Genomic DNA, 25,037 nt, shown 5'->3' with positions numbered 1-25,037 from the left:
TGTCAGAAACAAATATTGAGTTTCATAGAGTTAGTAATTACAAAATAAGAACAGCATAAATATATAAGAATCTAATATTTTAATTTGCTGTTCTCTATAAGCTCAAGAATATGACTGTATATTTAAGGTTGTTGGAGCAATGAAAATTATTGACTTGGCCTAGAAAACTAGATAGATTGATCTATAACACATGTAAACATACATATTCATGTTTTCAGACTTCTAAAAATAGTTTGAAGTTTTATTATCCCAATTTCCTTATTTTATCCATTATGAAAAATACTAATTATGATTTGAAATGCTACATACTTTAAAATATTATCTATTAATATGGTTCAAGTGTTAATAAGTCAAAATTATGAAATGGCTATAAATGGTCCCTGAGCAAAGGTGAAGAAGATAGTTCAGAATGAAAGAAGGTTAGCATTTTATTTATTTGTTATTTATTTATTTGTGCATGCTTAATTTTTATGGAATTAATAGTAACAGGGATGATATAAATTTCCCAAAGTCTTATTACAGGAGACAATTGCCATGTCTTTACTTCATAATGTTGCCAACCATGTATTTGGTTGAAGGCGTATTGGATGGAGCTAAATTGCACAACAGGAATTGCAGTGACTACATGTCACTTCTTTCTTGGTTGGAATGATTTCCATTCTCTTGCTGCACTTCCAGCTTGCAAATCTAATTGTAATCTTCTTCTGCTAAGTCACTTCAGTCGTGTCCGACTCTGTGCGACCCCATAGACGGCAGCCCACCAGGCTCCCCTGTCCCTGGGATTCTCCAGGCAAGAACAATGGAGTGGGTTGCCATTTCCTTCTCCAATGCATGAAAGTGAAAAGTGAAAGTGAAGTCGCTCAGTCGTGTCCAACTCCTGGCGACCCCATGGACTGCAGCCCACCAGGCTCCTCCACCCATGGGATTTTCCAGGCAAGAGTACTGGAGTGGGGTGCCATTGCCTTCTGGTTGCCCACAGGAAAAGTCTGAATTTCCTAGTTTGCCTAACATATCCATAAAAATTAGTTCTTGCGGACACCCAAGTAATGTTTTTTTCTAGAGTGTCTCCTGTCCACTGTGTATCCCAGTCTAACATCCTTTTATTTCAACCCAATAAATGTGCCTTCACTTCCAGACACTTGCATATGCCCTTCTCTCCTGGGAGTTGTTTCACTTCCACCCATATGTCTTTTCTTCACCTGGCTCTTACCTGCTCATCATTGAGGCATCAATGTAGTCTCCCCTTCCCCGCAAAAACCTCATTTCCTACAATGCTTCACTTTTCTTACCCTGCACTGATGGGATTGTAAGATGCTGGTCTGAGTTACCTACAGTAAAGTGGTAAAGCCTCTCAGTCAGTGAGTGTATTTGGCACACTGTCTACTTCTCAGTCCCCAACAGATTGCCTGGAACGTAGTCCACACTTAGCAGTAAATATTTGAATAAATAAACTACCACATCTGGAAGGATACACAGCTATATAATTGGCAAATAAATCCCGGGAGACAGTGTAGGACTGGGACCCTGGTGTGCTGTCGTCCCTGGGGTCTCAAAGATTTGAACATGACTTAGTGACTGAACAACAACTGGGCAATTTTAGGTAGTTATTAATTCATTTACTACACCAGACACTGATTCTTCCCATACTATTTTTGAGTAAAATTGATTGTTTCTGGCCCATTGGTTATTGTTAAATGTTTGATCACCTGGCCCCTTGGTTAATGGAAAGGAAGAATGCATAGGAGCTTAGAAGTTTTAAATTTCTTAGAGATATTTGGAAAATTATATAATCTAAGTTACATAAGCTAACTTAATGTATGTTTAAGTTGAACTGCAGAGAATTAACAAAGATTGTTAAACATTACATAGCCAAGTGCAAAAACTAGAATAAAAAAGCGATTTGGCATTTTAGCAGATACATATTTTTCATAGTCCAAATGCAGTAATTCATCTACTGTCTTCAAAGGTTAATATGTTTGTATCCATGAAGGAAAAAAAGAATCCCATGCGGTTCCAAGTAAAACTGGATCTTTTAATATTTTAAATCCTCCAGTGGATATTGGATTATTCGTGTGTGGTTTACAGAGGTTGGTATTTCAGGGAAACCTGTCATCTAATAGGCACTCAGCAGCTCCAGCCACTACAGGAGGTCTTTGTCTTAGTTTAATAGTTTAATTTTAAAAAGTCATGGAAATGCTCCATGAAGAGCAAAATAGCAACAGGAAAAAAAATAGTTTAACAAGTATGAGCTATGACTAGAGTTGCGGTTTTGGGAATAATACATTAGGTTTGTAATCAATTATGGATGAAATGTCTGGTCCATATTTTTCCACATCATCTACCAGCCGTGCATCCCTCATGCCAGAGCCGATTATGGAAGTAGCACCTCTTCTGTCATAGCTGCCTGGACCCAGAAGGATATGATACCTGCAGAACAGCCATTAGCATCAGAAACCAGTCATCTTTAGGCTGTGTTTTCTAGAGTTCATCTAGAAAAAAAAATAATCCTCCAGTTGAGTCTGTATGTGTGCGTGCACACGTACACATGCTGATATTTATTTGTAGTCTGCTGAATTGGAAACCTGACATTTTCTGCTTGTGTCTGAAAGCAGAACAAATCAGTCTAGTTAAACCCCTGAAAATAAGAATGTGACATCCCAGTGACACAATTAGATTTGAAGTATTTCTTAATGTTAACAATCCATATTAGCATATCTAAATTGGCTGATTACCTAGTGCAAACCTACTGTTGTTGTTATAAAGGTTACTGAAATTTTATGCTCAAACAATCAAGGAATCGTGGTGAAAAAATAATGGTAACAATAAAAGAATGAACCTTTCCAGAGCTAATTTTATATACCAGAATTTTTAACTGCTTGAGCTAATATTTTCATTAATGTAACTGATAAGTATCTAAGGTATTACCCCTAAAATGCAATTTGGATTTATAAAATAATATATACTTCTTTCAGCTTGTAGATGACTCAAAGGGAAGAAACATATATAATTGAACTATTCAACAATCCTGGTTTATGCAGTCATGCAGCATTTGCACATTCTGTGTCTGTGGAAACATTACAGAGACTTATTCCTTGTTGATTCTAAAATGTACACCAAAAAAGTAGCAAAGTTCAAGACAACCTTTCTTTGCCATGGCTTTAATACTGGAATATTTCATAATCACTCTTTCTTTTTGTGACAACTAGATGCTTTTCACTTTCATGCATTGGAGAAGAAAATGGCAACCCACTCTGGTATTCTTGCCTGGAGAATCCCAGGGACAGGGGAGCCTGGTGGGCTGCCGTCTATGGGGTCGCACAGAGTCGGACACGACTGAAGCATCTTAGCAGCAGATGCATTTGTTACCACTGATAAGGGTAAATATAAATTACGAAAATAGGTGTTGAAAAAATTATACTGGCAAAACATGACCCTCAAATCGTGTGGAACTTCTTAACCTTTAAACAAAATGAAAATCCCCATTCTCCAAGCACCTACTATCTGGATGAGGGCAGAGAATAGACAACATGTTGTACTGCAGCTTGCGTTGCCTGTGTGTTCTGAAGTCACAGCAGCTAACTTTGGCAGAAATTCCAATGCGGCACAGCTGACTTCTGGTTCGGAGTCAGGGAAAAGTTCATGAGCGGAGAGGTTTCTCCTGCACCAGACTTTTTATTTATAATAGTTCCTGCATTTTCTTCATTTTACCTTCTGCATAAGCCTCCCTTGGAAAAGCTCTAACAACTGGTGCTTCTAATAGATATTCTATTACCTTATCTGGAGGCTCCTCTATGACCATGTGAATACCAAGAAAAAAAAAAAGACCATGTTTCGCTCATCTTTGTGTCCAGTCCTGAGCCTGGCATGCCAACATGCAACGGACACTTAGGCTGTTTATTTAAATCTTTAACATATGTGCTGTCCTGAATTATTTTTGCTTATACAAGATTTATCTCTGTCAGTGCTACCTGTTCTTCAACATTATTAAGGAATTGGCTGAGCCTAAGAGCACTTAAAAATTCATTCTTTGTATATTGTATTTGAAAGTATAACTCTCACCGAGCATTTCTGCGATAAAAATAGCAAATGACTATTTTTCTTTACTGGATTTAATAAGTTAGTATAATCAAAACCCATTAAAGCCAGCTTTCCGTAAATTCAAAGAAGGTACTCTTTGACAACTGTTTTCATACGATAGACTGAAGTGTCTTTTAACCTTCACTGGCTGTAAGCAAAAACATAATTAGTAGGCACTTGCTATTTTAATCATGAAATGAAAAATAAGTATTTCATTTACAGTTTACTTATTATCGCTCAGTTGTCTTTATGGCACAAGTCATCATGTGGGAATATTGTGAAGTGAAGAAAGTGAAGTCACTCAGTCATGTCCGACTCTTTGCGACCCCATGGACTGTAGCCTACCAGGCTCCTCCGTCCATGGGATTTTCCAGGCAAGGATACTGGAGTGGGTTGCCATTTTCTTCTCCAGGAGATCTTCCTGACCCAGAGATTGAACCTGGGTCTCCTGCTTTGTAGGCAGACACTTTACAGTCTGAGCCACCAGGGAAATCAGGGATATTGTAGCATAGACTAAATATGAAAACAGGTATGAAGAAACTAGAATCCAAATTACCCAGTTTGGGTTTCGTTTGCCACATAGGCAGTTTAAATATTAGTTTCTGATGGCTGCTGTAACGAAATAACAGCAGTCAATGGCTTACAACACCTCAGATTTATTATCTTATAGTTCTCGAGACCACAAGTCCAAGATGATAGGGAGATCTGATTTTCTCATGGAGACTCCAGGGAAGAATTCATTTCCATGCCATTTCTAGAATCTATAGGATTGACCAAAAGGCTCCTTCAGGTTTTTTTTTTCCATATGATGTAACAGAAAAATCCAAATGAACTTCTGGCCACCCCAGAGATGCTGCCTTTGTTTCTTGGCTCCTGGTCCCACAGCTCCCCTCCCTCTTCTGCTTCAGTGGCACCACTGGCCTGACTCGTGGCTTCCTTGTATCTGTTACAAGGACCCTTGAGATTATTCTAGACTTCCTGGATAGGCACAGCATCATCTTCCCGTCTGAAAACACAAAGTTAAAACACATCTGCAGGGTCTCTGTTGTTACGTAAGGAAACCTACCACCAGGTTTCATGAAGTAGATTGTGCACTTTTTTGAAGTGTCATTATTAATTTAGAAAAGATTTCTCCCAAATGAAAGCAATTTAAATACCTCTTCTATTAACCCTTGGTCTATGAGGCCTTCTCAGGGTGGGGAAACCGGGGATAAAGGAGATAGGTGGTACTGGTCTCATTTGCATCTGGAAAATCCATAGCTATTGAGATTGTTCATTTTCATTTGGAATAGAAGGATAAAGTATACTCTCATTAGACCTTTGTATAGTTATCTTTGCTCTCACATGTTAAACTCCTTTTGGAACAAATATCCAGATTACTTTAGAAAGTTTTTGTAAGGTCAGACTGAAAATAGTGATTGTCGGGTCTTGATTTTGCTTTTCTCCTGTGGCTGCCAGAAGTTGTCATGAACACATATATTTCTTAAAACTGATTTGACTTGAAAGAGAATACATAATGTAAAACTTATAGCAGTAACTCTTGAAAACCTAAAATTTTTATTTTTCTTGAAATGATTTTTTGCTTGGTCAATATCAGTAGATTTCTTAATTATTAATATTTATGTTCAACATATGATTTAATAAACTTTTATATACTTATATTCAAGCTGTTTGAGGATGTGAGTTTCTCTTTCCTTTATGTGCATCCTTTTTTAGTTGATTATTTTCATTAATATTGGAAATCATGTCTTTTTAATACTGTTGTATAAAGTCTTCCTCTTAAAAGGATATTTTTCTGACACTTAAACTCTATGTTTTGAATCCCAACCCAGGGATTGAACCCAGGTCTCCTGCATTGCAGGGAGATTCTTTACCAGCTGAGCCACAAAATAAGCCCAAGAATACTGGCGTCGGTGGCCTAGGGGATCTTCCTGACACAGGAATCCAACCAGGGTCTCTTGCATTGCAGGTGGATTCTTTACTGAGTTATCAGGGAAACCCTTGAATCAAAGAAGGAAGCTTAAAATCATAAATACCCTGTTCAGTGTGCTGAGTCATGTCCGACTCTTTGCGACTCTCTGGCTTGTAGCCTACCAAGCTCCTCTGTCCGTGGAATTCTTCAGGCAGTTATTGTCCAGGCAAGAATAATGGAGTGGGTTTCCATGCTCTCCTCCAGGAGATATTCCTAACCCATAGATTGAACCTGTGTCTCTTATGTCTCCTGCATTGGTAGACAGATTCTTTATCACAAGATTCTTTATCACTGGGAAGCTCAGTAACTACCCTGTGTGTTTGTTAGTCAGTGATGTCTGACTCTTTGCAACCTCATGGACTGTAGTTCACTAGGCCCCTCTGTCCATGGAATTCTCCTGCAAGAATACTGGAGTGGGTTGCCATTTCTTTTTCCAGGGGATCTTCCTGACCCAGGGATCGAACCTGGGTCTCTCACATTGCAGGCAGATTCTTTACCTTCTGAGCCACCAGGGAAGCCTGATAAATACCCTACTTGTCTTTAACTTCAGAATATAAATAGAAAGTATCTTACTGTTTATTTGGTTTATAGATAACTTGAAGAGTTTTATAATAGTTCAAAATGTTATTGCTTCATTTTATAATCATTTACCTTCCTGATAGTCAAGCTACTTTCTAGAGTGTTTTATGATCCACAGTAAAAACTTTTGGGGGACAAATTCTGCCATTTTCTTCTCCAGGAGATCTTCCCGACCCAGGGATTGAACCCGGATCTCCCACATTGTAGGCAGACACTTTTAAAAAATTCCCTACATGTTTTCAAACTAAGATTTAGTTAACATTACAAATGTTGAAAATACATGTTCCATTTAATGACTAGTGTCATTAAATATTCAACATTTCTCTCAAAGCTTGAAAGTGTCAAATACACTTTGGAGAATGTTCATGTGATGTGATTATTTTGTGCTAGAAATACAGAAATGGCATTATCAAAGAAAAGTGAGTTTTGAGAAATACCTTGTATTTACCTTAATCAAAATGTGAGATGTTTTCCAATTGATCCTTGTAAATGGTTTCTATGACATTAGCCACAATGGTCATTAATTTATAGCCCAGTGTATATTTGGATCCTTTCTGTTTTTCAGAACAAAAGAAATGGTGTTGGCTAGTTTTCTGCTTTATGAGCCTCTGCAAGAACAAATGTGCTCATAAAATGCACATTAAAAGTTCTTCAATTATGTTCCGACTTCCTTTAGCACCCCAGCCTCTTAATAAGCTTTTTTCAGGTGTTTCTGCTCCATATTCATTTAATTTCTTCAACTTTTCTCATAGCTTTCATCATGATTTAAATGAAATCCTGTGTACAAATTACAGCAGAATTATAACCAAGTTCATTCACTGAGTCCTTATTAGGAGCTTATTTCACTATATGGGAAGAAAAATAATTTGCATGTAATATCTTCACTTTTTTCAGTTTTAAGAAAACCATTGAAATTTCATACACACATTTATATACAGGCATATTTAACAAATATACACAAATATTTTAATCACAAAGGAAGATTCCCAAGATTATCCAGTCCAACCCTCTTTTTATATATTGCTCAAGCTAGGTAGTCACGTAGCTGAAGTGAGACGAGAGCAGGTACAGCGCTAGGATTCTGATCTCTTTACTCCAGGTTAAGTCCATCATCTGGTCAATTATCCTGCCTTCTTGACAACATGTACAGTGAGCAATATAAAGCCTGACTGCACATGATACACCTGGGCTGGGGGCCCATTGACTCTTTCTGGTAGAGAACTTGACACCCCATCAAGTTCCTGCTGCAGCTCTCATCATGACCTGTCACTTGCCTGACACCTTGATAGCATATGCCTCACACAGTATGAGTCCAGGCAGAATGTGATTTTAATTATATGTGTGTGTGTGTGTGTATTGTCTTCTTTATCACTGCTAGATGACGCACAAGTGATGGATACTAATAAAATAGATCAGGTTTGGTGTATTGTAATATATGAAATCAACCAGAGATGGGGTTTAAATGTCGTCTGTCACATGGTTACCACTATATGATGTTGAAAAAATGACTTAGATTCTTGTAATTTAAATTTTCTTCTCTGTACAATGGAAATAATAGCAAGTAACTTAAAAAGAATATTGTGGAAATTACTGAGACATTCCTTGATAAGATTCTGGAATGCATAATATCCTTACTGGACAGTGGCTAATTTTCATTCACTAGTTTGAAAATATGATTTATTAAACAAAATGGGAGATGGTCTGAGAAGTCAGATACTGGTCAATAAGCTTAAAGGCCCAGGCCAAGTGAAAAATTCTTTAAAAAATGATGAAAGCCCCTCTTCCCCAAATTTCCAAAATAATTTTCTTTCACAGAAACCTTCAATCTTTTCTCAAAGGGAAGAACAGCCGTTTGGACTTGGCCTCATCCATTTAATTAGCATATATCTTACTGTGTCTCAGGTTCTTCTCCATAGATTCTGAAGAGATGCTAAATGTTTATTTGTGAAATTAGTGAGATCTTCAAAAAAATAACAACCATTATTCTAGGGCTTTCTGGTCCTCATATCCTGATTGTAAAATATTGAAAACATTTTCACTTGTGTATGTTGTTTATTTACTTGTGAATTTGTTTAGGATTCACCTTGCCCCTAATATAAAGTTGCATGAGGACAGAGGTATTGCAGATTTTATCAACCACACTGCCTCCAGTGGCTAGGAAGATGCATAGCACACTATAGACGCTTCATTAGTATATACCGGATGAGTGGGTGGATGGATGCACTTCAAACATTAGATATTCAGCTACAGAGATTTTAAAGACTAGTTTTCAGGCATTAATCTTTCTTCAATAATTTAAGTAAAACAAGATTTTCCAAACCCAAAACAATTCTTGAGATTTTGTTTTCAACACATTGTTAGTCATGAGTTTATATATCTTCAATAAAATATGAAGTTTGTTAAATATAAGCAGAGAACTTAGCCCAGTTACTAACTACTGAATAAATATTAAATATTAGTCATCAGTTAGTTTACTAAGAAACTTAAAATCATCAGATCTTGAAATATTTTTTTTCAATTTTTTGGTAGTCTACAAAAACAAGGAGAATTTTTTTTTTTTTATCATAACAAGGTAAATAGCTAAGAACTGTCTCAAATTTCATGTGTGTCTAATATTTGACTCTGTGGAGAGCTTTGCTTTTAAGATGTGGCAGAAGATATTTCAGCTTGGTTATTAAGGATGATTAGGGTTCCTTCTTGTTTTGCAAAATACAGCATTATTAGATAATTTTTATAACAATAGCCATCAATAATGATGAGTTTGGATGGATCCAGAGTGAGTTAATTTAAATGACAGTAGAATTGCAGTTATCGTCTTGCTATAAATGAGCTACAAATATTCATTCTGAGCTTGAACATGTTACCTTTTAAACTGCCCATTGTACAACACAACAGAAATTAAACTGAAATAATTAATACTTTAAAAAATGTTAAAACGAGTTACTGCCATCTGTTTTCATCAGGGATGTTAATGTACATGAAATGAATCTTATTATAAAGTAGGAACAGCTGGCAATAGAGTAGTAATTTCTTTGACTGTACTTTTTAAATAAAGATTACCTGGACACAATGATTTATTGCAATTATAGCTAGAGTGGTAATTACACAACTGATAAATGTGTTGGAAATAATGGCCTGTAAACAAATTTCCAATTTTATTTGTAGTTATTTTACAGTTTTTATGTATATAATTCAGTTGATCACTTTAAATAAAATTTAAATGGATTAACCTGAAATATATATTTAAAAGAAAAATTCTTCACTCACTCTGAAATCTTTAGAGGAATGATAGTAACTTTAAGCTATAAATAACACTGTGCATGTTTCAGATAGTTTCAGTGATGTTTGAAGTAAAAACTCAATTTTTAAATTAACCCAAGGTATCTTTTTGGAACTTACATTTTTGCAATGCCTCATGAATGGATCATTATGGAAAAATTTGAGAGTGCCATTAAAAATGTGTCCTCTACATTAAAATGAAATAAAATTTCCTACCAACACATTAGATGGTGTTATTTTGCAGTTTAATATTAACTACATTAGAGTATAAGATTCTTCAATGACGTTAAAAATAAAAATGTGAACATTATTTTTAAATGAAAATATTATTTAATCATTTTAAAAGCTACATCTTTGGACATAGTTATAATCATTTTCATTGAGAAAGCGATTTATTGTTCCTTTTATGTCATTCTCATTAACTTGTATAAGGCATGCTTATATTACTTAAGTAAAATATAACAAGATTCTTCGCCTTTCACAAATGTAATTTACAGAAGAGCAGAAGATAAGCCAGTCCTCAGTATTACACTGAAATGAATCATCATTGATAACTGCGCTTCTTCCTCTCTGCTTAGCTTTTTATCTTTTCTCTTCATAATGTACTTGTGGATGATGAGTAATTTGAAATGGATTCCATTCTAACAATTATACAAACTGCTCCACTCCTATTTCCTGACGAGCTAGATTTAGACTGGAAGGAGTGCAAGAATAGCACAGAATAAGAACTCCTTCTTAAGCAGAGTGTGAATGTTAGGAAAGAACCTGTTTGCTGATGTTGGCTGGATAGTAATTTGGGGAGACAGGGAAAGAATAAAGACCTGGCAGTAAGTGGTGTTGCACGCTGTTCATGCAGGGCAGAGCCCTCATTCACATGCAGACGCTGGGAAGCAAAGTGAAATGTCTGTGGAGCAGAGTAGCACACAAACAGTAACTTATCATCTCATTAATGCTGTTAATATTTTAATTACTCTTGGTAATGTTTATCGTAACTCTCCAAACTACCTTTCTTCTACCGCCGAAGAAGTTTGCCAGTTGACTTTGGCAATGAAGACACTGAGCTGGAGGCATCACAGAGTGGCGCTTGGAGATTCAGATAGGGCTGCTTGGAGATTCAGATAGGGCTGCATCAGATTCATCTCTCTTGCTGCTTTGCTTGTGTAATTTCATCTGTGTGTTCACTAAGGATTTATTGACAGACACTGTTCTAGGTGACTTGGATGCAAATATAGTGAAAGAATCTTGTCTATTCGAGTCCAACATGTACAACACTCATTGCAACCATACAGTAAGGGCTTTAGTAGTCAACATGTATGGGACAGTATGGAAACTCAGCAGGGAGTGCTTTATTGCCTGGAGAGATCAGTCAAATCCATTTGGACTCCTTTGGGCTTGCAGTAGATGTTCAGCCTTTGCATGAAGGGAGAAGATGTTCCTAGCTGAGTAAGCATTTATGGGTAAAGACAGGATGAGAGAGAGTATGGCTTGTTCAGGAATTCAAGTGACTGGAGAGTAAGTGACAAAGGAAATGTATTTACTTTTCTATTTCCCTGCTTTTAAATATTTATTTTTTTATCTCTTTAATTATTTACCACCTATGCTGCTGCTGCTAAGTCGCTTCAGTCTTGTCCGACTCTGTGTGACCCCATAGACGGCAGCCCACCAGGCTCCCCCGTCCCTGGGATTCTCCAGGCAGGAACACTGGAGTGGGTTACCATTGCCTTCTCCAATGCATCAAAGTGAAAAGTGAAAGTGAAGTCGCTCAGTCGTGTCCAACTCCTAGCAACCCCATGGACTGCAGCCTACCAGGCTCCTCCGTCCATGGGATTTTCCAGGCAAGAGTACTGGAGTAGGGTGACCACCTATGCAGTTGATCTGTAACTAGCCCTGTTAGTGATTTGGGTATCATTCATGCATTGTGTGCTGGGAGAGCTGGATCCTTTGAAACTGAATGGTAGTACAACCTCAAGGATTTTAAGTTGTCTATGATAGTATTCTACCATTGGAAAAATAGAATGGTTACTTCCTGTCAGGGATATTAATTATATAATAAAAAAGATGGAAATGTTGGGAAAACGTTTATGATTAAAATTTAGAAGCGTGATCTTTGCATTCTGCTTTTATAAGTAACCTTCAGCCATTTATTTATAGATTTCCTTGTTGCAGAGTTCATTGGAGTAAGCACTGATTTCTAAAGGTACAGTTTATTTAGTCATGGCAAATTTACAAATGATAATCCTGTCAGCAATTCAGAGGGAAAAAATAGATATCTTGAGACAAGGCAATTGTGTAATCCTCAGGCTTCCCCAGAAAAATACTGCCATGATGCTGTGGTAGCAGAGAACTTAATTTCTAACAGCTTTGATCTTGAATTTGTTGCTGCATGTACAGTAGCAGTGTGGTTGTTTGGAGTCATTACGGGCCTGATTTTCTATTGATTTTCAACCCATATTGGGTATATGTTGAAAAATCTAAGGCTACTTTGATGTTGCTGGAGAGCCACGTGCAAATGGCATGTTTCTTGCATTGATCACAATGCGGAATTGACTCTTACCATCTTAAAAAAAATACTCAAAATATTCAATCAGAGAAATAAGATGTATTGTTTATGAAGAAGGTTGTACAGAGAGCTTCAGTGTTTCTAGGATGAAGGTATGTTTCCAAAAGAGATATCACATACATAAATATTGATATTTAATACTCAAAAGGTTGCCTGTGCTCTCTGGTAGAAACAGATTGTAGTGATGCTTCGTGTGTTTGTCTTGTTCTTAAAGGGAAAGTGTAGACTGGAAAATTTCTGATGGAAGAAGTGAGAGATCTGGAGGTTTAGATACTGGACTTAAAAGCAGAAGTTTAGAAACTACAGCCTATAGGCCAAGTGTGGTCACTGCTTGTTTCTCTATGGCTTGCAATTTTTTTTTTTTTTTTTACATTCAGTTCAGTTCAGTAGCTCAGTCATGTCCGACTCTATGCAACCCCATGAATCTCAGCACGCCAGGCCTCCCTGTCCATCACCATCTCCCGGAGTTCATTCAGACTCACGTCCATCTAGTCAGTGATGCCATTCAGCCATCTCATCCTCTGTCATTCCCTTTTCCTCCTGCCCCCAATCCCTCCCAGCATCAGGGTCTTTTCCAATGAGTCAGTACTTCGCATGAGGTGGCCAAAGTACTGGAGTTTCAGCTTCAGCATCAGTCCTTCCAATGAACACCCAGGACTGATCTCCTTTGGGATGGACTGGTTGGATCTCCTTGCAGTCCAAGGGACTCTCAATTTTGAAAGGCTAAAGAAATAGTTTGTTACCAGTGCAAATGATTTAAAATTGCCAATTGACATTTCAGTGACCATAGCTAACATTGTATTGAAACAGCCTCACTTCATTTATTCACATGTGGTCTGTGGCTGCTTTTGTTTGAAAAGCAGAGATAAGTAGTTGTGACAGACAGTCAAGGCTGAAAATTCTCAAATATTTATTATATGATTTTTGACAGAAAGCTTGCCAACCTCTGAGCTTCCCTGATGGCTCAAACAGGAAAGAGTCTTCTTACAAACCCGGGTTCAATGCCTGGGTTCAGAAGATCCCCTGGAGAAGGGAATGACTACCCACCCCAGTATTTGTGCCTGGAGAATTCAGTGAACAGAGTACCCTGGTGGGCTACAATCCAAGGGATCTCAGGGTTGGAAAAGACTGAGTGACTAACCCTTTCCACTTGTCAACTTCTGATTTAAGAATCAAGACACTGGAATTCCCTACCAATACAATGGTTAAGAGTCTGTGCTCTTACTGCTGAGGGTGTGTGTTCAATCCCTAAACATGGGGAATTAAGATCTGGCAATCCAGGTGGTCAATATTATGTGTGTGTGTGTGTGTGTGTGTATATATATATATATATATATATATATATATATATATATATGAAATACACATTATATATCATATATATAATATGATGTGATATGATATATATATATATAATGTAGAATATCATGTAGTTAAAAAAAAAGAACTACACACAGTGATACTCAAGAGTATCAAGAGAGTTCAGAACACCAAGTTATTTGTGTAAGTTCCTTTAGGTTTCAGTTAAATTGCAGAAAACCATATCTGAAAGCAAAGATAGAAGATTTTCTTTCACTTCTCTTGTTAAAAACTGAATATATATATATTTTTGAGCCTGAGAGTCCATAGTTGACAGAAACAGGCAGGTACATGCAAATGGGTGAGCCCAGCATATGGATTTTTCAGTGACTGGGTGGTTGGGATTCAGCACAAGGAGAAGTCATCTACAGCGAGCAGATGGCCAGCATCAGCAGCAGTAAGAAGAGATGGGTAGAGCTGCATGCATCGCCTCTCCCCCACTGTTACTATACAGAAAGTCAAGTAGCATGTACTTCAGAAATCAGAGTTGCAATTCACAACTCTGTAGTAGGTGTTATATCCTTTATAGACAGATAAAAAAATAAAATAGGTTAAGCTCTAAATAACAGAACTAAATCTTAGGATAATAGATCCACTTTAACTCCAACTGAATTGCAATATACTTGTCATACTGGGAGGAAAAAAAAAAAATGTTCTCAACACTGAACACAAAACTGAGAGAAAAAGCCCCAAAGAAAACCACTGGACAGTGTATAATTTCAGGGTCTGCTAACTAAACTCAAATAGCTAAATGAGTGAAAGTCACTCAGTTGTGTCTGATTCTTTATGACCCCATGGACTATACAGTCCATGGAGTTCTCCAGGCCAGAATACTGGAGTGGGTAGGCTTTCCCTTCTCCAGGGGATCTTTCCAACCTAGGAATAAACCCAGGTCTCCAGGCAGGCAGATTCTTTATCAGTTGAGCCACAAGGGAAGCCCCAAATAGCTGAGAGTAATGTAAATGTGTAAGAATGTTAGTCTCATGGAATCTACTTACTGTATTCAGAATATTCAGTTATATTTAGGTAAGGTGATTGGGGAAAAAAATAACACATCGTAATAGATATAAATAGAGCCTTTGTTTTCTCAGAGAACCAACTTACATTTTTCCTAAGGTTTTCTTCTATGCAAAATATAAATAGAAAATTTACTCTTTCATAGGAAATTTATAGATTCTCAGTCTTTGAAAAATGTTCTAGGGAAGGTATTTATTGGTTCCATTTTATTTTTTCCATAAGCCCCATCCTTCCCTCAATGGGCACAGGGAATTGATACAAAAGATCCTCCCAGTTTACTTACAACAGTTTGCTCTGGAAAATGGCACCCCACTTTAAAAAAACAAAACAAAACACTCTTGTCTTCCTCACTTTTCCCATTCAGGATCTACTTAAATACCATTTTCTGATGGCTGGGTATCCAGTGTTCAGTCATGTCCGACTCTTTGCAACCCCATGAATCGCAGCATGCCAGGCCTCCCTGTCCATCACCAACTCCCGGAGTTCACCCAGACTCATGTCCATTGAGTCGGTGATGCCATCCAGCCATCTCATCCTCTGTCGTCCCCTTCTCCTCCTGCCCCCAATCCCTCCCAGCATCAGAGTCTTTTCCAATGAGTCAACTCTTCACATGAGGTGGCCAAAGTGCTGGAGTTTCTGCTTTAGCATCATTCCTTCCAAAGAAATCCCAGGGCTGATCTCCTTCAGAATGGACTGGTTGGATCTCCTTGCAGTCCAAGGGACTCTCAAGAGTCTTCTCCAACACTACAGTTCAAAAGCATCAATTCTTCGGTGCTCAGCTTTCTTCACAGCCCAACCCTCACATCCATACATGACCACTGGAAAAAACCATAGCCTTGACTAGACGGACCTTTGTTGGCAAAGTAACGTCTCTGCTTTTCAATATGCTGTCTAGGTTGGTCATAACTTTCCTTCCAAGGAGTAAGCGTCTTTTAATTTCATGGCTACACTCACTATCTGCAGTAATTTTGGAGCCCAGAAAAATAAAGTCTGGCAGTTTGTGTTTTTTTTGTAATGTACTCTCCCGCCTTTCTCATCCATGCTCTTCTAAGCTTAAGCACATTGTGTATTGATGCCTCTCTTCGCTGTCACTGCTGAGGAAGATCTCTCAGAGGGACTTGCCCTGCTTTCTTCTCCAGACCTGAGACTCTGGCACCTTCCTGTTGGTAACCTGGGCTCTCAAGACAGCTGTGTTAGCATTGCTTAGGGCTGCCTGCATTTCCGAGAATGGTCAGCAATATAAAGAAAGTGAATGTGAAAATGTTAGGGAGGTTCCACTTTGGCTAAGTGTTCTTTAAATAAGTGGTGCCCTATCATTATCAAATTAAATACCAAGTGAGGGTTTTAAATGGCATATTTTGAGCATTTCTCTGTTGTTTCATCTTGTCCTTCAGCAAAGTTTTGTTCATCCTGAAACAGATGCAAAGGTATCAGGAGGCAGGGATACTTCCAGCATAATTTTGTAAGGAGGCTTTCTGGAAGTTCTCTGAAAGCACTATAAGAAGAGCAGTTCATGAGCACGTATGATGCTTCTTTCTCTTTTCACTTGTATGTTTTTAAAAGCTATTTTCTGTTTTTCCTGACGGACCTTAGTGCTGGCTTCAGGATAGGAGGTACGTGCAGTGGATTGTGCTGTTTTTGAAATTATTCATGTAGAACAAGGTCATATTATATAAGCTTGTTCCTTGGAATGTATAAAACTGGATTACTAACTATCCATCTTTATGCTTTGGAGAATTAATTTCATTTTACTAATAGTGCTCGTATTTCTATTTGAATTTAATTTATCCTTTTTAAGTTTCTGTTCACGAATTTTCTTTGATCATCAATAGTTTTTATACCTCAGACATGTCTATAAATGTTCCTTTAGTAGGGTTAAATTATTTTGTTAAACCCTCTCAATTTTTTTCCCTGTCGATTTTATTAATACCAAATACATTCATTTGATATACATGAATATATTATTCATGTATACATTCTAGGTTAATACCACTTTTCCCCAGTGTTTTAAATATATATATATTTAAATGTAAACACTCTGAATTCAATTAAACTTTAGATATTTTCAGATGTTCCCAATGTTTTCTTGCCTCTGTGATTATTGCTGAGAAGCCTAGCCAGTACAATGTCTTTCTCTTTCAAAGTCCTACTACTTAACATAATTAACTATCACAGAGATGGCTTAGAGAGCATTCTTTACATTGAATGTTTTCATTTACAGTGTGAATTTAGGTCTCAAATCTATGTTGGGGTCAGCTTAGGTTTATCACTTCTCATAGAAGCTTTCTTTATTTTTTTTATTTTTTTTTTTAAATCTTTATTGAATTTGTTACAATATTGCTTCTGTTTTATATTTTTGCTTTTTTGTTCATAAGGCATGTGGGATCTTAGTTCCCTGATGAGGGTTCGAACCTGCACCCCCTGCATTGGAAGGCAAAGTCTTAACCACTGGACCGCCAGGGAAGTCCCTCTTTATTTTTAAAAAATAAATTATGGACAAGGTCAAAAGCAGGTTTCTCGACACTGGTACTAATGACAGATGGATGATTTGTTGTGGTCAGAACTGTTCTGAGCTTAAAAATATTGAGCAGGATCCCTGACTCCTACCCACTAGATAGCACAGTAGCATCTCCCGTTAGTTTTCACAACCAAAAATGTCTGGAGACACTGCCATCTGGCTGTTTGGGGGTGAGGGAAATACGGTCTCAGTGGAAAACCATTGATTAAGGCCAAAGCCAACATGTTTCCAGGGGCAGCTCTTTGTAGGTGATGCGTATGTGTGTACTTTTTCTAATTAATATTTTTCTTTTTGCTCTTTTTTTTTTGGTCATACTGCAAAAAGGAAACCTACCTATTTTGTGTCTATCATGAAAATCTGTTTAAATGTAACAACATTAAGAAATTCCAATAATTTGCTCTATAGAATCCCAAATAATTAAAAGAGAAAAATCACTGTTTAAGAGATGAAATACTTCAGTAAATTATGTCATGGTTTGAAGAAGTATTTATAGAGTATCTATTATGCAGCTGGTATTAATATTCTTAGACAAGTTTATAAATTATTAAATACATTGGTATTAATACTACTAATAGTCAATCATATTCTCACTGTTGTAACAGTAAAATGCTTATTAGAACTCTGTAAACAGATATATGTACAGGATGATTGTAAATAAATGAAGAATAAACTCAGCTACACATCCGAAGACCCTAACCATCTATTACATACCTGCCTAGTAACGCCAGATACACAGAAGTAAAACAAAGTTCCTAAAAAGATGACAGTAATTATACGAAACCAACATACGCTTACTATCAAAAATACTTACCCCTTTATAGTTTAGGTCAAACACAGAGGAATACATGGATATATACAGCAGCCAAGCCATGGAATTAATGAATATGATTTTGAAAACCTTTGTTTCAGAATTCCTTTGGACCATAAGATTTCTACAGAGAACAGTTGAGACACAGTCAAGATTTTTTACTAAAAACATCTTATGCAATAAAGAGAACTAAATTTGGAGTTCTTCGTGTTTGTCTCTAGTGTAGCAAACATTGTGAATTCTGCCTCCCAGATACCATTTCCTGTCACTCTGGGTCACACAGCCTCCATTTCCTTTGCATAGCTGTCCCCTGCTGGCTGCGTCCCTCACTGACAACACACAAGTGCCTAAGAGAAGCTGACCACTTCCGGCTACAGGGGTGGGGCCTGGAGATGAAACCTGGTCAATTTGCTCAAGAGTGGGCGTATCACCTGAAATGGTCCAGTCACAGTGAAGCTTAGGAATTGTCTACTGTTTGTGGAAGAGACCCTTACACTGATATTTTGTGATTATGAGAAGAGGGTGTCCCAACAAGGCAGGCAGCACTAAGTGTATTAATTAGGACAGTGTCTGATGATTCAAGTAGCCCATTAGCAGAAGGAAGTGTTTCCCAGCCCTTATTTTGGGCTGTGTGGGTGAGCATTGCCTTGCTACAAGCAAACACCACACTAGGCTGGAATGCCACTGTTACTAATATTGTTGTGATTCAGAATCTGTGTAGGAGAGAAATAAAGGATTGTTGCTGTTTATTTGCTAAGTCATATCTAACTCTTTGAGACTCTGTGGACTGTAGAACACCAGGCTCCTCTAGGGACTTAATTTCTTCAAATGTTGCTTTAGGGATACAGTGACTTATGACCCTGTGTGCCTGACAGCATGCAGAGCTAAATATGGTTGTGGCGTCCTGATAACTTAGGTCGAATCTTTTAATCTATGGTAAACCTTTTCTGACTTATATTGGTGATAGTTCCTATGCTGTCCAAGTGCTCAGAAACAAAACCCAGTCAGCTCTTGGCTTCTTATCTACACACTGTAATGACTGATGAAGACCTTTTAGTTCAGTTGAATTCAAATGCAGAAAAGTTTTCCACATTTAGTCATGAGGAGCAAAGATCTATAATGTTAAGTGGTCCGTTACTCAATGTAAAATGAAAGTCGCTCAGTCGTATCCGACTCTTTGCAACCAGTCCATGGAATTCTCCAGGCCAGAATTCTGGAGTGGGTAGCCTTTCCTTCTCCAGGGGATCTCCCCAATCCAGGGATCAAACCGGGGTCTCCTACATTGCAGGCAGATTCTTTCCCAGCTGAACTATGAGGGAAACCATACTCAATACAGGAAACTCTTAAATCCTAATCATGCAACAGTCCTAAAATATACTAACTTAAAAGAGTTCATGCCATAGAGAAGACTGGGCTTGTAGTCTTAGCTCGAATCTTGCTCCCTCCGTTTACTTCAGTGACTTATATGATCTCATGCCATCTACTAAATCTCATGGAGCCTTAGTCTATGTGGAATGAGTTAATCTCACTTCACTTATAATTCTTAAACATCATATAATATATACATGCCCAGTAGAGTTTTTTGCACACAGTGGGTGCTTAATACATTTTAGCTGCTCCCAGAAGAAACCTCAGATGTCCCCTGTTTTTTGTTGGGGACAAAGCATGGAGACCCTTCAAGGATTAAAATGCTAAAACAATTGTGCCAAATTCGGCATGCAGTTCATTTAAGAGAGAGAATCAACAGCCCAGTGCTATTGAGTGACCCCTAATGCTGTCCTTTGGCAATAAAAGAAGATGATCTCTCATATACTTGTAGTATATGTAGCAGTCTCATGTACTTTGCTCTTTGAACTTCCTAAATTAAAGTTAAAAATACAGTTACCTATTCAACTTTTTCTTCTTTTCAACAGAAGAAAATTGCATAACAGGGCTTTGTCAAAGAGTCAGCAAAATTACTTTTGAAATTTGTACCTTGTCATGTATGATCCCTTTTCAAGGTACTAAAAAAAAAAAAAAAAAAAAAAAGCCTGAAAACCCTTCTTTTCTCCTATGGCTAAGGCCTGTTGATTACTCTTCTATATTCACCCACTTTCAACTGTACTTCATTGATAAGTTACTTTTTTTTTATTGAAAAGGTATTCTTAACATTTAAGTCTACAATATAAGAAAAAACATAGAAGGCAATTTTGAGAATTAGAAATAAATATTTCCTTTATCCTTTTTAAAAGGATAAAGGTTCTACATAATGAATAATGGGATTTCACTTAAGCTAACATTGGGAATAAAATAATTAGGAAAATAACTACAGAGATAAGTGAAATGACAGTCCTTTTTCTTCCTTCCATTCTTCTCTCATATTTCAAGCATCCATCTTTTCACACTGAGTATTTCAAAAGCCTGTCAGGTTATGACCAGAATTATAAATTTTTTGGTATATATTCTCTACCTAAGATAATTTTGTGCTTAGCCCTCAAAATACCATTTCAATTACAATGCAAATGGACACATTCGTGCGATTTTATTTAAATGCATTACCTTTCTTTGACTGTTGCATTGCCAGGGTGCTGTTCTCTTTGGTTCATTTTCTGTTGTTTTCAGGAATTAATATTTGCAATTACAGCACATGAGAAATTGTGATTTGACCTATAGAAACTGGCTTCTTTGAATAGTCTTTTTCCATTGTTAAACCCTAAATGATGTCATCAGTTTTGTTTCTATCATTTACATTTTTTTTGTTACCTGTAAGCCATTCCAAGTATGATATATTTTTTGGATTAAAGAGACTCATGGTTCTTTCATAGTTAGACATGTCAAAAATTTCACACATGATTTTTACATTTTCTGTCACTGAAAGGAGGTGAATATATTTCCTGCAAAATTTATATTTTATCATCTACCTAATTTTTTCAAGCTGTCTAGTTCAATTCTTCCTTTCCCCCTCTCAAAAACCCATGTACCATCTAAACAATTACAATTTAGGGTTGAATGGTGAGGAAATTCCCATAGCTCCATTTCCCCAAGAGATTTTGACATTTAGAAGAATGTATACATTCTCTTACTTGTGTGATTCTGTTTTTCTTTTCTTCTTTATGTGACTTCTGCCTTTTAACCCAAAATTGGGGAAACAAGAGGAGTAGGGATGTATAATGGCTAAAATCTGCCTAAAGTGGCTATTCTAGATGTTACAGTTAATCAGCAGTCAAGCTGGGAGCTGAACTAAAATCAGACTTTGAGCAAGTGTCTCCTCTCACTCTACTAGACAGATTATTGTTTCTACATCTGAATTTTTTTGAAGCAATAAAATAATTATTTGTTACCAGAGATAATAAACTTAATCTGTTAATTACACATAAGAGGCGGTACTATGGATGGCATTGTTTTTTTGGTGGCCAGGACTCTTGCCACCAAAATATTTAAATTTAATTACATTTAGACAGTGTCTGTGTATTTTCCGTTAGATCTCACCCTAGATGCTAAATGCTTAAAGAGCAATCACTGACTTCTAGAAAGGAGCTTATTATTGAAAGTTGTCTGTTCTAACATAAACCCTACTTTTTGATTTTGCTTTAATGATCGAGTCATTTAATATCTTCTTGTAGCTCTTTATTGACTATGTGAAAATAACAGCATTTATCACCTCTCTAATGTAGGCAATTTAATAAATTATTAATCCTTATTGAGTATTTTAAACTACTGCCTTAAACTGTGTACACTAACAGATAATGGTATGTGAGGAAAATGCCTCAAGGGTGACCTCACCTGTGTTACGATGTTGACCTCTGCACAGACCCAGATAATGGCTGATGGCTTTCTCCACGAAATAATTGTTGATATGTTTCTTCAACCCACTGCTTCTAAGAGTCTCCTTCCTTTTCAAGGAAACCCAATGGTATGCCTTAGAGGCACTTCGTCATTATCTCTTCTACTCTTTGTGAATAGTCAATAGGAATATTTCAGGGTTTCTGGAGCTATATTCATTTCCTACTTGCCTCTTAAATTGTCTCAGGCAGTTAAGCAGAAGTTAATAAGTCAGCTAAGTGTTCAGTTTGCATGCGTTCAATCAAAAAATGGAATTTTGCATCACTCAAGATTATCCAGGTTGAGTAGGTGGCAATTCAGAGACATGATAGCCAGAGTCGTATTAGTGAAAAAATGTAACTATACAATATGTATATAATGGAACTTTTTATGTGTGTGAGGCATAATTTATGTTAGTGAAAATGTCACAATGTTTTCTGTATAGTTAACCCTTATATCAGAGAAGGCTATGGCACCCCACTCCAGTACTCTTGCCTGGAAAATCCCATGGATGGAGGAGCCTGGTGGGCTGCAGTCCATGGCGTTGCCAAGAGTCGGACACAACTGAGCGACTTCACTTTCACTTTTCACTTTCATGCATTGGAGAAGGAAATAGCAACCCACTCCAGTGTTCTTGCCTGGAGAATCCCAGGGACGGGGGAGCCTGGTGGGCTGCCATCTATGGGGTCGCACAGAGTTGGACACGACTGAAGTGACTTAGCAGCAGCAGCAACCCTTATATAAAATAATGAAAGGACTGAATCAGAAAAATATATCTATGTATAGTATATAAAAATACTTTCAAATATGCAAAGAATACCATATAAGTATTAAGAGTGAGGTGCTCTTATATGATTCCAGAACTTAACAGCGGTTCTCTTAAAAACCAAACACTCTACTATAGCTGTGATGAGGTTTTTAAGTGTATACACCTGAAACAATCAATCAATCAATCAAACAATCACTTCGAATTCATTAAGTATTTATTGAACTCCACCATAGGCTGATCACTGTGCTCAGAATTGGGTGTACAAAGATCAATGGAAAGCAATTCTTGCTCTCAAGAAGTAGCCCACATATCAATAATAAAGAACAAAGTACTAAGTGCTGTAAGAGAGCTATTGAAGCACATGAGAATCAGGAAAAGAATCATAAAAATGATGCAGGAGAGATGAATCTTGAATAATGGGTAGGTTCTTTGTACAACAGAACACATGGTATGTTCTGGAAATATCAAGATATTCTACTTGACTTGAGGGAAAAGATAGGAAAGAAATAGAGCTGATAAAAACAATGAAGCAGGGAAAAGAAAAAAAGATATTTGATTTCAAGAAACTTGAATGTCATGATAAATGTGGACTTTGGTCTCCTGGAAATGAAGAAACCTACAAGACCTGCAAGCTTTAATGTATGGGTCAGTGATCCTCAGGAGGGCATGTGGAGGACAATATGGCCTCACAGGAATCATTTGATAATATTTACAGACATTTCTGGGCTTCCCTGGTGACTCAGTGGCAAATAATATGCCTGCCAATGCAAGAAATGCAAGTTTGATCCCTGGGTCATGAGATCCCCTGGAGATGGGAATGGCTACCCACTCCAGTATTCTTGCCTGGAAAACCCATGGACAGAGGAGCCTTTTGGGCTACATACAGTCCATGGGATCATAAAGACTTGGACACAACTTAGCAACTAACCAATAACAACTGACATTTCTCATCATGGTTGGTGATATTCTAATAGCATCTAGTGAATAGAGAGACGTGGGGTGCTGTTAAGCTCCCTGCAATATGAAGGACAACCTTACAACAAAGAATACCAAGACCACCATTGCAGTAGTGCTGAGAAACCCCCGTGTAGCTTGTGGGATGGTTACAAAGAGTTGTCCATGGTGGACTGCTTTCTTAGGAGACTAATGCTACAGTTCAGATAGAAAACAAAACCAGAACTAAGAGACTAAAGGAACTTCAGAAGGAGACTCAGTGGACAGACTGAAGAAGAATAATCTGTGCAAATTGGTAGCTTATTGAGTGTAGATTGAGATAGAAACACTGAAAATGACTCTGAAGTTTCAGACATGGGTAACTCTGGGAATGACTGTGGATCTAATAAAGTTGGGGAAGTTAACGTGAGTTTAACTTCTAATATATTGAGATTTGGGTTTCTGCAGCTCATCAGAGGGAGCTGTGTCATAGGTAGTTACAAACTTAAGCGTCAGGGAATTTTTATTTATTCAAACATTAGATCTTTATTTAATGCTTTAATCTGGGCATATGGAATCATGCAACCATCAGACATAACAGATGCCCGCATTGAACTCCACACTCTTCAGTCATAAAGATAGATCAGTGGTGTATGTAGATGGTGTTGGCTCTTTTTTTCATGAGAAATTAGTTGTTTTTTGAAAATATTAACATGAGGTGATAGTGGTGTAGGAAATAGATAATCTCATTTAGTTCTGATGGGAATATTAGCCAGTAAAAGGTATTGAAATGGTAATTTGTCAATGTGTTTAAGATCGTCCTAAGTCTCTGCCAAGTTACTCAAGTTCTAGGAAACAATCAGAGATGAATTAAAACTTCTCAGGGAAAGCAGTTGTCACAGCATGGTTGATAAAAGTGCATAGTTAAAAGTGATGCATGTGCCCCCAAAGTGGTATAGTGTAAGATAAATCATCACAATTTCATAGGAGTTAACTCTAAGCAGACATGAGATTCAGTGTAGGGGAAAGGCCAGTGGCATGTGAAAATATCCATGACTTAAGGCTAAGTGGAAAAAGAAATGCAGTTATTTATGAACATCTTAGGTGAACAGGTACACATTTAAATAAAAATATTTAATATGATTCTTAATATGATATAATTAAAAGTGATGTGCATATTCTTATTTTCTGTGTTGCATGAAGGGTGATCAGGGTGAATGACGCTATAACTGGGGAACATAAAAACCTTAATGAAAAACTGTGGTGTATGAACTCCATCCTGGAGATGCCAGAATTCAGTGAGAGATTATAAAGGGAGGTATAATCACCATATTACACAGTTGTTAATTTTAGAGTGAAGTCTAA

At 37.2% G+C, this 25,037-nt stretch overlaps 1 pseudogene; it reads right to left on the bottom strand.

Moving 5' to 3' along the window:
• Positions 1-2,255: 2,255 nt before the first annotated feature.
• LOC129644393 (dnaJ homolog subfamily A member 1-like) overlaps positions 2,256-25,037 on the bottom strand; it is a 36,474-nt pseudogene continuing 13,692 nt past the window's right edge.

This window comes from Bubalus kerabau, chromosome 2, assembly GCF_029407905.1.
Source record: "Bubalus kerabau isolate K-KA32 ecotype Philippines breed swamp buffalo chromosome 2, PCC_UOA_SB_1v2, whole genome shotgun sequence".
In the NCBI taxonomy this organism is placed as follows: Eukaryota; Metazoa; Chordata; class Mammalia; order Artiodactyla; family Bovidae; genus Bubalus; species Bubalus kerabau.
This window is presented reverse-complemented; position numbering and strand designations above follow the sequence as displayed.